Raw genomic sequence first — 12,671 nt, 5'->3', positions numbered from 1 at the left:
CACCAGGCCAACTGTTGTAAAATATATATTTTTTAAAATGTCTCCATCAGATTCTCTCAAAAACTCCTGCAAATCGGTACACAGTATCTCTAGTCTATAGGCATGTGATCAAGATGGATCGGTCCAGTATTTCATACTGTATTCCATCCTAATTGGCTAACATTGGCTTCCAAAGCTTGCAGGATTGGCACGTTTTGAACAGAATGCCTCAAATCATGAACGCAGAGCGCAATTTGAGGGAAATTTTGCCCGCACATTCCTACTTTTCCCATCATATAGCGCCAGCAGCAGGTGAACTTTTGCAAAACACCTCAAATCATGACATTGAATGTCGATTTGCCGTCAAAGGCGTATAAGAAGAAATGACACCCTTTTCACATTGGCCTATTATAGCGCCACCAGGAGGCCACGATAACCTACGTGGCCTCCTGGTGGAGACCTGTGCTCCGAGGAGCACTTTTTCTAGTGTTAGTACGTGAATCATACTGGAACCACAGACAACTCCTCTCTGTTCTCGTAAGCGAGGACAAAGGGTTTGCTGCATGGATAATCGGTAATCACGTAGCTCATGAGCATACAGTGGTTTATGAAGCAGGAGTGGGCCATGCCCACCTTGACACCGTTGATACCTGCTACCCTGGCAATGGACCCTGCTGACCCGCCTGTGCACCGCATGGGGTCGGCTGCTTCAAAACACCTATGAAGAAGTAAGACCTGGCAGCATGTGAGCGAGGGGAGATTGAGCAGACCGTCGACCACACAGTGGCCGACCTCTTTGATCTTGGATCAAGATGGTCGAAGATGACATTGAGCTGGACATTAAGTACCACAGACGAAAAACAGTCTAAGTCCAAATTTCATTCTGACCCCTCCACGAAAAGGCCTCGTTGTCCTGAACCCTTATCTATCATTTATACATTATGGATCAATAGTGTGGACTGTTTTTCGTCTGTGGCATTCTGAACGAAAGAAGAAGAGGTTTCATGGCTTCAAACCAGGAATATAACATTGGTATTAGGATGCAGCCATCGTATTCTGGTTGTGTTGGAATTTAAAGTTGCTGTTTTTGCAGCACAGGCACAGTGACAGGATAGAGATTTTGTATTTTTTTATTTAGAGAGAACAACAAGTATGCTGACGATAAGGGCTGACTTGTAGGAATGTTGGTTTGACGAGCACGATTGATTCATGAGGCTTTCCATGCTCTGTAGATTAAGAACGTGGGGAAAGTGTATCTCAAACAAAATGTCCCCAACCCGGCAACGCAACTGTCACCTGTTCTGTCACAGTGGGTCTTGCGATGAACATTAACCCTGTAACACCCAGCGTTGCAATGACACAACATCACTCTCAAGTGGAATGCAAATATAAATTGGATAAGTTGGATTAGTGCACAATAATATAACACCACTCCTGTAAATATTGTAAGCCCATTTGATATTTCTGTGTCGTATTGGATTTATATTTTAATGCGTTTTATAATCGCCTTTTGAAAGAGAACCATTTCTGAAACTTTAGTTGGTATATGAGAATACAACTCAATAGAAACAAATGCCCACACATGTTGAAATGTGCCATCATTGTCATTCAGTATTTTAGCCGTGACGTGAGCGCCCCCTCCTGAGATACTTTTTGTGTCGCTTTTGTGTCCCCATTGAGTTATACTGTGACGCTCCGTCGGACTAAATCTGAGACGAAAACAACCACGAAAGTCTAATTTTACCGCTTTCCTCGCAACAACAAAGCTGCGCTGCTCTCCCAAATCTGGCTGTGACAGGCCGTCTGCCCCACACTGGATACTATCGCCATTTTATTTCATTGTGTCAACTAAATCCTCATTAATGCAAACTAGATTCAACATACTTAAGCCTGCAAACATTCTAAATATGCCCCCGAAATATTTTACTGAGCAAATGGACTGTTACCACCTTCAATAATAATGATAATAATAGTCTTTATTGTGAGCACACACAGTCACCACATGACTTATCCTAGAGCAGGGGGTCTCAACCCGTGGGTCGGGATTCTTTTTTTTTGGAGGGCAGACTGGATGACAGTCTTCACTGTCAGCTGGGATGGACAAGGACTTTTAAGACCTTTAATATTTCTGAGGGGCGCTAGCCCTATACAGCTTTTGTCCCCACCCGTCTCAACGTGTGCCATTGACAATGAAAGGAGACATTAGGTCAAATGTCCGCCAAATATGACCTAAATCTTGTCCCCATGCACACGTCTCATATTTGCCATTGACAATGATGGGAGGCATACTATGGTCCGACGGAGCATTGGTTCGACATACGTCCGCACCTCGGACTAGCGCCTGCTCCCGTGCTTGCGGTTGTGGTTAGGTTAGGGTTTGAGGTGGGTTGTCGTGTTTCGGACCAATGACTAGTCGGACCAAAAACATGCACTCGACAATGATAGGAGAAATTAGGTCAAATGTCCGCCAAATATGACGTAAAGTTAACCAACCAATCACATAAATCCCCAGTTCAAATATGATTACGTTGGGGGGGTTCACGGCCTGAAGAGGTTGAGAACCACTGCCCTAGGGGTCATTCGGGTTCAGGCATGCACACGAATGTTCCATAATATATCTGTTCGTGCTCGCAGACATGCCAAGTCAGAGACAGAGCTGGAGAGGTATTGCTATATTACTTGCTGACTTAATAGAGGTAAAAGTGTTGGATAATCCCCCAGAGCTGCAGAGCAGGAGATTATAACAGGAGCCAAATTATGCTGACGACTGTGTCACACAGTGAGCGTTTTGCGTGGCCTGTCTTGGCACTGATAAATGCCTCCACGGCGGCTGCACTCAGCTATTACCTCCAGAGAGCACAGAGTTTGAGGCTGACGAACAACAATGAGCATAACAGGCTTGCTTGAAATGAAACCTGTGCGAGTTGTTATGGAAATGATGATGTCCCATCATTGGCGATCAGCAGACAGAGGTGAAGGCACGACACAGCATCAAGGAGTCCGGCATATCGTCAATCATCGTTCTTTATTCATCGTTCCGATCATCTCAGTACAGCAGAATCGTTGCAAGCCCCACAGCACTCTCCCACAGCCCCTCTCCCCAATGACATACAACCCCCTTTTATTGTCAAGCAAGCCCCTGTATACAGGAAATAGATAGTCAATAACAGGTGGTCATACAACATCTCCGTTCATGGTGTTGTTCATGGTGTTTGCTGACAGACAGGAAACTACTCTAAATGGGATAACAGAGATGCTATACAAAATGTTCATATAAGGATCTGCGCTAAAGATAAGGGTGACACACAAATAAGTATACCTTTGCTGACAGCATGGAGGAGTCAAGTCAGCTGTTAGATTGACAGGAAGACTACTCTAAATGGGATATTTACACAAATACATGTATGAAAGCTATTAGTAAGTGAACATGGGAACTACAGCTGTCATTATTGACAGCTGTCGTTAGTGGTTGTTTTGGCGTGGGGACGTTAAGGTGTAATGAGCAGGAAACAAACTTATTCTAATCTGTTCTATTGCGAGGACAACACACTATTAGTGACACCTTAACTGACAGACAGGAAAGACACATGCTTGGTATACTGGCTTGGAGACCTCCTTGTCGACAGTGACTTGGAGATGACAGCTGTCAGATTGACAGCTGCATGAATTAGACTGAGCACATTGGTGAGCAAAGAGAAGATAAATACACAATAATGTATATACATGTATCGATCTATTTGGCATTCTAATAATTCCATTACAGAGTGCATATGCATTTTCGCTTTTCTGAACCTGTGTCGATTGTGACAGCCAAAATAAAATTCCATTTTGTTTGTCGACAAAAATCTACTTTGGCTGATGGCTGATTTTACACTTGATTTCATGAAAATAGCCAATCTACAAGCTCACGACACGTCACAGCGTGACACGTTGTGAGCTTGTAGATCTGCTATTTTCAGAGCCTGAGCGCAACCAAACATAGAATATCTTCGTTTTTGTTTTGTTCCACTGGATCTCTTATCCACTAGTCCCTCCCTAACATTTTAGTCTAGTTGTTATTTGTCGACAAAATTGTCAATATATTTAGTCTTAGTTTCAGTCACCATAGCTTAGTTTTTATTTGGTTTTCGTCAGTGAAAAAAGGTAGTCGGCGATCATTTTTCATCATAGTCGACAAAATTAACACTGAAATTAGCACTGTTCTCTGCATGTAAACAATGATGCATTGGTATACCTTGCAAGTTAACACAACATAAGTGTCACAGTTGCATGTTCCATGAGTTTTGTGGTAATACTGGGTATGACAAATCTTGCTTCTTTCAGATGTTCTTATTTTAAATGATTCTAATACTTCTAGGGATTGTTCTCATGGATGTGAGTATTTGGTTATTATAAATAAACAAAACACTTGCATTGTGTATGTTTCAGCCTCTGTACCTTCTCTTTGCAGGTACAAGAACATCATACAACTATGGACTGGCTGCTCTTCTCCTGGCTTGTGGTTTGGTGACGGACATGTTATAGTGTATCAGATCCCCCCCAACCCCCTCTCCCTCTCCCTCTCCCCGTCTCTCCCTCTCCCCGTCTCTCCCTCTCTCTCTCTCTCCGCATGGATAGCACAGTTGCCCCTCACCTCCAAGCTACTATCAAGAGCCACTGAATTACAATATCGTACAGATGACTGGACACTTGACACAGACACTAGATGGAGGTCGCTAATGGAAGAATGGTATTCTTCATTTATTTTCCTGCTGTCCCATGCGTTCATTGCTGAAAAGTGACAAAGAATGAAATGTTCTTTAACATGCTTAATTGGTAGTACTTAAGTGCTGCAGTAATTGAGATATTTGTGAATTTTGGTTTCTTCTTCAGTGTCCCATGTGTGTCTCATTGTCAAGAAGGGTAACGCCAAAGCTCCACCAACTGTTTTGCGTTGCATTGCGTGCGAACGACGTCAAAACGTGAACCGAATGGCTGGCGAATGCAACGCAGTGCAACGTCGGCAGTGGAGCACCCTTCAATGATTCAAAAGGGAATATTCCCTGTGTTGCCGCTGGCGCGATGCCCGATGGCTTCAGTGGAGCTTTGGCGTGAGGAAGTATTTACAATGTACAGTAAATGTTTGCTTACTCCTCCTGGTAATGCAAATTCAACATACTGTACACTTGAGGATGAGTTCTGTTAACTTGCATCATTTCTAAACAACCCCAAACCGACATTCTAGATACAAAGGCACATGTAGGATTTGAGAGTTTGGATGGAGATATAGGAATATGGTTCAATGCAAGCTAGAATATAGATTTGGTTTATTTATTTAATTTACAATAATAGAGCTCATCGCAGTGCATTTTTTTATAAACTAAACCAGTGGTTTTCAACCATTTTCATTTCAAGGCCCATTCATTATTTGGCATTTGAGCCACGGACCACTATTTGATGAGATTTACCCCGAGACAAAAATATATTTTATATTATCTATTAAATATCTAATTGTGTACTTGTAAAATTAAGTAATGAAGATGTTTAAACATAATTTTACTCTTGAGAGCATACAATGAAACCAATTTGGTTTCATTTTATGCTCTCAAGAGTTAAATGTCGAATAATGGTCCATTTGGTCACAAACTCTCCATCGTTCTGGGGACCACCTGGAACCCTCTCAAGGACCACTGGTGGTCCCCGGACCACTGGTTGAAAACCACTGCTCCAGAGGCATTTATAAACTAAACGCTTTGACAATCCAACCCAAACACAGGCCAAAGTGTTTGGATTCATGTTACAACACTTGATATCAGACCACAGTTACAACTAAACAGTCCATGTTGGGGCTCCACTGCGTCACTGTCCCTATATTCACCGTCCAAATTGGATTAAGTTGCTTCATGGTAAATGGTGTGCTCTGTGTCATACATGTACAATGTTTGTATAAAATTGCTTATGAATCCAAAGAGATGAGCATAACAATCCATACTAACCACATAGTGTATACGAGTTCTGGGCGCAAACATTCTGCAGATCTACACATCGTGTTGAGATGCGTTTGTGCCACCCCTGGGGAACTCCAGTCGACTATTTAAGCATATAGGGCTCCATTTTCGTCACCGCTAAACCCTTTATCCTTTATCCCTAAACTTCTTTGCCTTTTTTTACTATTTTGAAAAACATTTTTGAATAGTTCAACTAGCCAATCTACATTGACACATTGTGAGCTTGTAGACTGGCCATTTTAACTATTCAGAAATGTTTTGCAAAATAGTAAAAAAAGGCAAAGAAGTTTAGGGATAAGGGGTTTAGCGGTGACAAAAATGGAGCCCATAAAGTGTCAGACATTTTTGTGAACCTTCACCCTTTGCACACAACCTTGACCTTTGATGATATCAGTTGATGCCCCACTACACGTTTATACCACCCAAAGAACATGAACAGAATGACCACGCTTTTTCTTTTGTGCCGTCCCGCAGAACTGTCGAGGCATAATGGGACTTGTTGACTCAGCACTAAAGGCTCAAAGGCTGCCAGAGCATATCATGTTTGGGGAATCAAACCAGAGATATCTCTTGATCACTAACCTGATCCTTAATTGGCTACAAGATGTGTGGACGATAGGCAGCAGCCCTGTCTAATCCCTTCAGTTGAAAGAGTGCTAATTACAGATTAACTGGTATATTGTGCTCATCAATATCATCCTTCTCTGAGGCTACAAATACTTTAGATTGTTACACGTCAGGGATGATATGCGTTGGCTGTTTAAATCCTTTACTGCCACCTAGTGTTCAAAAACTTTGACTGCGTCTATGCCAGTCATTCACTTCAATGCTACGGAGCTTGTTGTCCTTAAACAGGTTAAACAGGAAGGTGGGGGCTTCCGGAAGTGGAACGACACCACACAACACAGCCCACAGCCTTTAGCTAGCAGTACAACCAGCTACATTTTCTCAGCGATGCGATACAAAATCACAAATGATTTATGATCGTCGGGTGCGCGCCGGCTCACCATGGACAGCTCTCTAACCTTTGGAGATACGGCGCTTTGAAAATCGGGTTATAATGGAGGCTCAACGGAGCTGGATTTATAAATCGGATCGCTGCTGGTGAAGGAGGAGGGCTATTCTACCCGGAGCAATGCTAAAAGGTAAACAGACGGACGGCGCGTTCATATATACAGTAAACGCTTGTCTACGCTTATGAACGTAGCTGGCAAGAACCACCCCATTCGACCGTTATCATACCATTAAATCGGCGAAATCATCCGTTATCATCACCATCGAATGGGGCCAGTATGGCCATACTGGCATGCTCACTGTTTCAGTATGTCATTATCACCGATTGTGACGGGTGATAATGTCACTGATGTCCTGACGGCTGACGGAGGCGCGCCGTGTCTGGTGGCCTTGAGCCACCAGACACGTTTAAAAACGTAAATGGCAAGAAAAAAGTTAAATGTGAGTTTTGATGGATTATTTGGAGGACCTTGTGTTAATTGAGATCTGGGTGATGATGAGATACCCAAAGTTCCCTGAAGGAATGTGGAAAGTGTGCACCGTTCAAAATGAATGCTACATGTGTGTCCCGTCCTTGTACGAAGAGGAAGGCTATATATGTACATCCTGTAAATTACATCATGAGCATGTTGTTGTTTCTGCATTAAAAAAAAAAAGAAAAAAGGAAAGAGGCCAGTGATGTATCATGTTAATTGTAACAATGGTGTCATGTTCTCTGCCAACTCCAAAGTGGGTTTTCATCTATGACATTAAAGGGCCACTTCACCCCTTTTGCAACCAGCTCACTTCCTTCCTGGACTACAATTCCCATAATGCTTTGGTCCACTGCTCCTCCTTGTGGATAGGGGGAGGGCTGTTTTACTGAGACAACATGTAGTCCATGACACCATGGAGCCCATGGACACTTTGAAATACTGAAATATCTAAAAACACAAATTACCCACATAAAAACCCCAGGAAAGTGTTTCTTGTCTCCCAAACATCATTAAAATAAGATCTGGTTGCAAAAAGGGTGAAGTGGCCCTTTAACTTCTACAAACATGAGTGGGATCGGGGTTGTGAACATGAATGTGACCAAAAACAATACATTGCTTATTACAGTGTTTTTTCAACCAGTGGTCCGGGGACCACCAGTGGTCCATGATGAGGTTCCAGGTGGTCCCCAGTTAAAACGTAAATGTGGACCTATACAGATCTTTAACTCTTGATCTTTTACTCTAAGAGTAAAATTATTGTGAAACAGAGGCATTACTTAATTAACAGGAAGTTTACACAATTAGAGAATGTAGAATAATTACTTTAATCAACATTTGCCTGCTATCTCTCCTAATGGTACCAACATCAATACAGCATGGAATTGTGTATAAAATCTTATCCAACGACAACAAAATATTCAATGTTTCTGGGTCTGATAAGCTAAATCAATTGTGGTCCGTGGCTCCAAATTCCGAATAAATTATGGACCTTGATATGAAAAGGGTTGAAAACCACTGGCAAACCCATTTTGGGCGGGAACCCCTTTTGGTGTTAGCATTATGTTATGCTTTAGCTATTGAAAAATAGCAGATCTACAAGCTCATAGCGCGCCACCGAGTGGCGCGCTACGAGCTTGTAGGTCTGCTATTTTTGAAAAATCGAAGAACGACTGACATAGAAACATAGCTTTTTCAGAAAACTGTCAGGATGTAGAAGACATTTTTAGAATCTGATCTCAGGTCAAAATGGGTTAAAACTAAAGATAATGCTAAAACGGGTCTCAATGACTTTTGAGCAGCAGGGCCATATAAACTATCCCCCCCATCCCGGAGATATCATTTCAAGAATGCCAATGCGGCATTCCATTTCTGTTTTATAATAATTCTTTTGATGCCACGACAACTGTTTGTGTTTGTTTTCTTCTATGGCATTTCGTCTCAATGCAGTCCTATGTGTGCTTGTTGATCCGTCAAAAGATTTGATGACTCGTCGTGATTCTCTTTCCTTTGGTATACTATACTGTGTTGAGGCTTCTGTACTGGATTGTTGAAACAGTTTATATAATAAATGATGATGATATCAGAATAATATTTAAATAAAAACATTTTCACAGAGGAGAATTCAAACGCTTTGCAGGATTTCCATCTGTTTGGTTTGGAAACACACTGTGTATATATTGTCAGCAGGAGACGGCTGCTGAGATCAATACTGTTGTATACATTCAGTACCACTGCGCAAAAAGCATGTAATACGGATGTGTATATTACAGGAAACTCCCGTTAAACTTTCCAACAAACTCCGGTAAACTCCCGAATTGTACCATCACACCTGTATATTACCGTATATTAACTGTATATGCTGCTAAACTTGAGGTTTACGGGCAAAATACAGTGCCCATAATTGCCCGTTAACTCCTCTTTTCACGCAGTGTACAGATCAATACTGTTGTATACATTCAGTACAGATCAATACTGTTGTATACATTGCTACTTTTCATTTTTTTAGGGGCTCTAGCCACTATATTCAGCTATTGTGTTGATTCCCCGTCTTACAAACATTAAATTCCCATTGACAAAGAATGGAGAATTTACGATATGTAGACGAGCAAATCAGCTATTTTTGGCCTACACAAAGTTTAAATTCCCAATGACAATGAATGGAGAATTATGATATGTAGACGAGCAAATCATCTATTTTTGTCCTACACAAAGATTAAATTCCCATTGACAATGAATGGATGATGTATGATGATAAGAGCACCACACGTGTGTGATTCTTTATATATAATATGATATTTATGCCACAATTTTTGTAACCCATTTTTCACCCGGTGCTAATTTGCCTACAAGCTGTAATCATGGGCGCTACTCTCTAGGGCAGGGGTTGTCAACGTTTTTGGCCGGGGACCCCCGGAAATGCTTTGGCAATGTCTCGGGACCCCCGCCCCGCCCCCTCCCGACCCCCAATATAAATGGACTGCTACAATAACCTTAATAATAGAGACAATACACCATAAATAAATACTGAAACCAGATATAATCATTAAGGAAGGTGTATGCATGTACTATGTGTACTATATGTAAACTCTTCATTTCCACTTTCCAGCCATTAATAATAATTTGGCGACCCCCCGAGGGGTCGCGACCCACGGGTTGAGAACCCCTGCTCTAGGGGTGTAACGATACATTTTAACAGCGATACGATACGTGTCACGATACATGGTTGACGATACGATACATGGACGACATTGGTTCATTATGGCGATCCGATACGATATGATTCAATGATTTGAAATCGATACAGTAACTATTTAAAATACATTGACATTATTTTAAACTAAGTAATAAAACCCCTCTTTTTCTTCTAAACATTGCTAAATACTATACGCACAAAAAGGTAGTATTGATACAATCGATTATTTTCATAGCAAAACGATTCTATACTGATTATTTGCATTGCAAAACAATACGATACGATACAAAGTCAATGTTGCTGTTTTCATTTCGATATACTTCGATTTCTTGAAATTAAAATCGATTTTTCGATGCAGTTACTATATTGTTACACCCCTACTACTCTCCCTCTGCCAAACTGGGGAGAGCCCGGAACTGAGCCCATGCTTCCTTCAATGCATGAGGAGTGCAGCAGGCTGCTTATTTTTTCCTTAGAGTTTCCCGGCCAGCGTGTGGCAGCCGATTCGACCGTTTCAATAGGGCCAGTATGGCCATACTGGCATACTCACCCTTGGCTGAACATAGCCTGGTCAAGGTTTCCCCCTGGTGGACATGTCATTTCCAACTATTGTCGGCACATGGAAACTAGGGGCTACTAATATATACTATGCTCTGCCTATCGTGACGTAACTCGGACGGCGCTGAGTCGGGTCTGGTGGCCTTCGCAACGCTCGGCGGTGGTGCCTCACGTGGCTCAAGGCCACCAGACACGGCGCGCCTCTGTCAGGACATCAGTGACATTATCACCCGTCACAATAGGTGATAATGACATACTGAGACAGTGAGTATGCCAGTATGGCCATACTGGCCCTATTGAAAGGTGTGATAGCGGTCGAATGGGGTGCGTGTGGAAGGAACACGTTATTTCAACCAGTTCCTTTCCCCTCCATCAGGCTGACCAGGGGGAGACAGTAGGGACCAGGATTACAAATCTTCTCTTCTGGGGGTCCCTGGCACAAAACATTTTTCAGATGGGTGTCTGTGACAAAAACTATGTTTGCAGTGTAGAATCAGCCTCAGGTCTTAATGGGTTAACAAAGACCCCCATTTATTTAGTAAAAATCAATGTTAATTTAACCCATTTTGACCTGAGATCAGATTCTATAAATGTCTTGTACATCCTGACAGTTTTCTGAAAAAGCTATATTTCTATGTCAGTCGTTCGTAGATTTTTCAAAAATAGCAGACCTACAAGCTCGTAGCGCGCCACTCGGTGGCGCGCTATGAGCTTGTAGATCTGCTATTTTTCAATAGCTAAAGCATAACATAATGCTAACACCAAAAGGGGTCCCGCCCAAAATGGGTTAACTCTGAGAGTGTACAAATGGAACTAAATGTGGACCCGTTATGGTCCATTTGGTTTATTTGTACACTCTGAGTTAAATTCACATTGATTTTACAAAATAAATTGGGATCTCAGAGATAGAAATGCACACTTTATGTATTCTCATTCTATAATAAATATTGGTTAAATCTATTCGTGAGTTGTCTGACTGAACTACATTTAATTTCATTCAAAAGACTATTGTCAGGAATGAGTTACACTTACAGGATGCAAAGCGGACTATCTTCAAATTAAGGTTCTTCCAAGATATGGCAAAACAAAGGCTTACAGCAATGAGGCATACACTGACTTGACAGAGGTCTACGGACCAACAAGGACACACTGCAAACAAAGGGCTTAAATAGACAGGGGTAACAGGACACCGGTGAACTCAAAATACAATCAAACACAGGATAGGATAGGCTAACAGGCAAACAGAACACAGGTGACTAGGAAACAATAATCAGGTAAGACAGAACAGGAAACACCAACAAGAGGAGGAAGGAAGGCACAAAACAAAACTACAAAATAAGACACAACCAAAGCAACAACAGAGTAACAGTAAACCAAAACCAAACACCACAACTTCCACAAGGCAAAATACAGAACATACTTAAATCACAGAATAAGTCCAAAACGTAACATAAGTGAATAAGTGTTCAAATGCAACACTAAAAACAAGTGCTTCCTTTCTTAACGTTCAAGGCATTACAGAACATGAACTAACCACAAAATGGTCATGTCCTAACTGGTCACGCCATAATAAAAGTTCAGGGTTTGGAGCCATAGTCACGGCTCAAATACAAGGGCAGAGGAGCGGGGCGTGACAGTGACTAAAGCAAAATCGAAATGTGCTGTCAAAATCAACACTACTACTTCCTCTATAATACCGTCAAACTCAGACACCCAAGAGGATCTGTCTGGTCTCAGTCAATTTCCATCTGCCGAAGACATTGCAGTGAGAAGAATATTAAAAGAAAAACATTCTCTAGCTCCAGTAGATTTTGCATGCACTCTCCCTGGAATTTATCACTGGCCAACACTAGTGGCTTGTTAGTAGCCTGGTTGTTCTGGACAGAGAATGTGTGAAATAACATGGCCAAATTAAAGCACTCCAAGCAATGACAATGTGTGTGTGTGTGTGTGTGTGTGTGTGTG

At 41.9% G+C, this 12,671-nt stretch overlaps 1 protein-coding gene across 1 annotated transcript in view; it reads left to right on the top strand.

Moving 5' to 3' along the window:
* Positions 1-12,671, top strand: part of LOC306913333 (V-set and transmembrane domain-containing protein 2A-like) — a gene marked incomplete at both ends in the record, with an annotated part of 78,548 nt that overhangs the window by 30,555 nt on the left and 35,322 nt on the right. The window lies entirely within an intron of this gene.

Source organism: Electrona antarctica (genome assembly GCF_951216825.1).
Source record: "Electrona antarctica genome assembly, chromosome: 20".
NCBI classification, from domain to species: Eukaryota; Metazoa; Chordata; class Actinopteri; order Myctophiformes; family Myctophidae; genus Electrona; species Electrona antarctica.
Note: the sequence above shows the minus strand (reverse complement) of the source record. Positions and strands in the feature narration are given on the sequence as shown.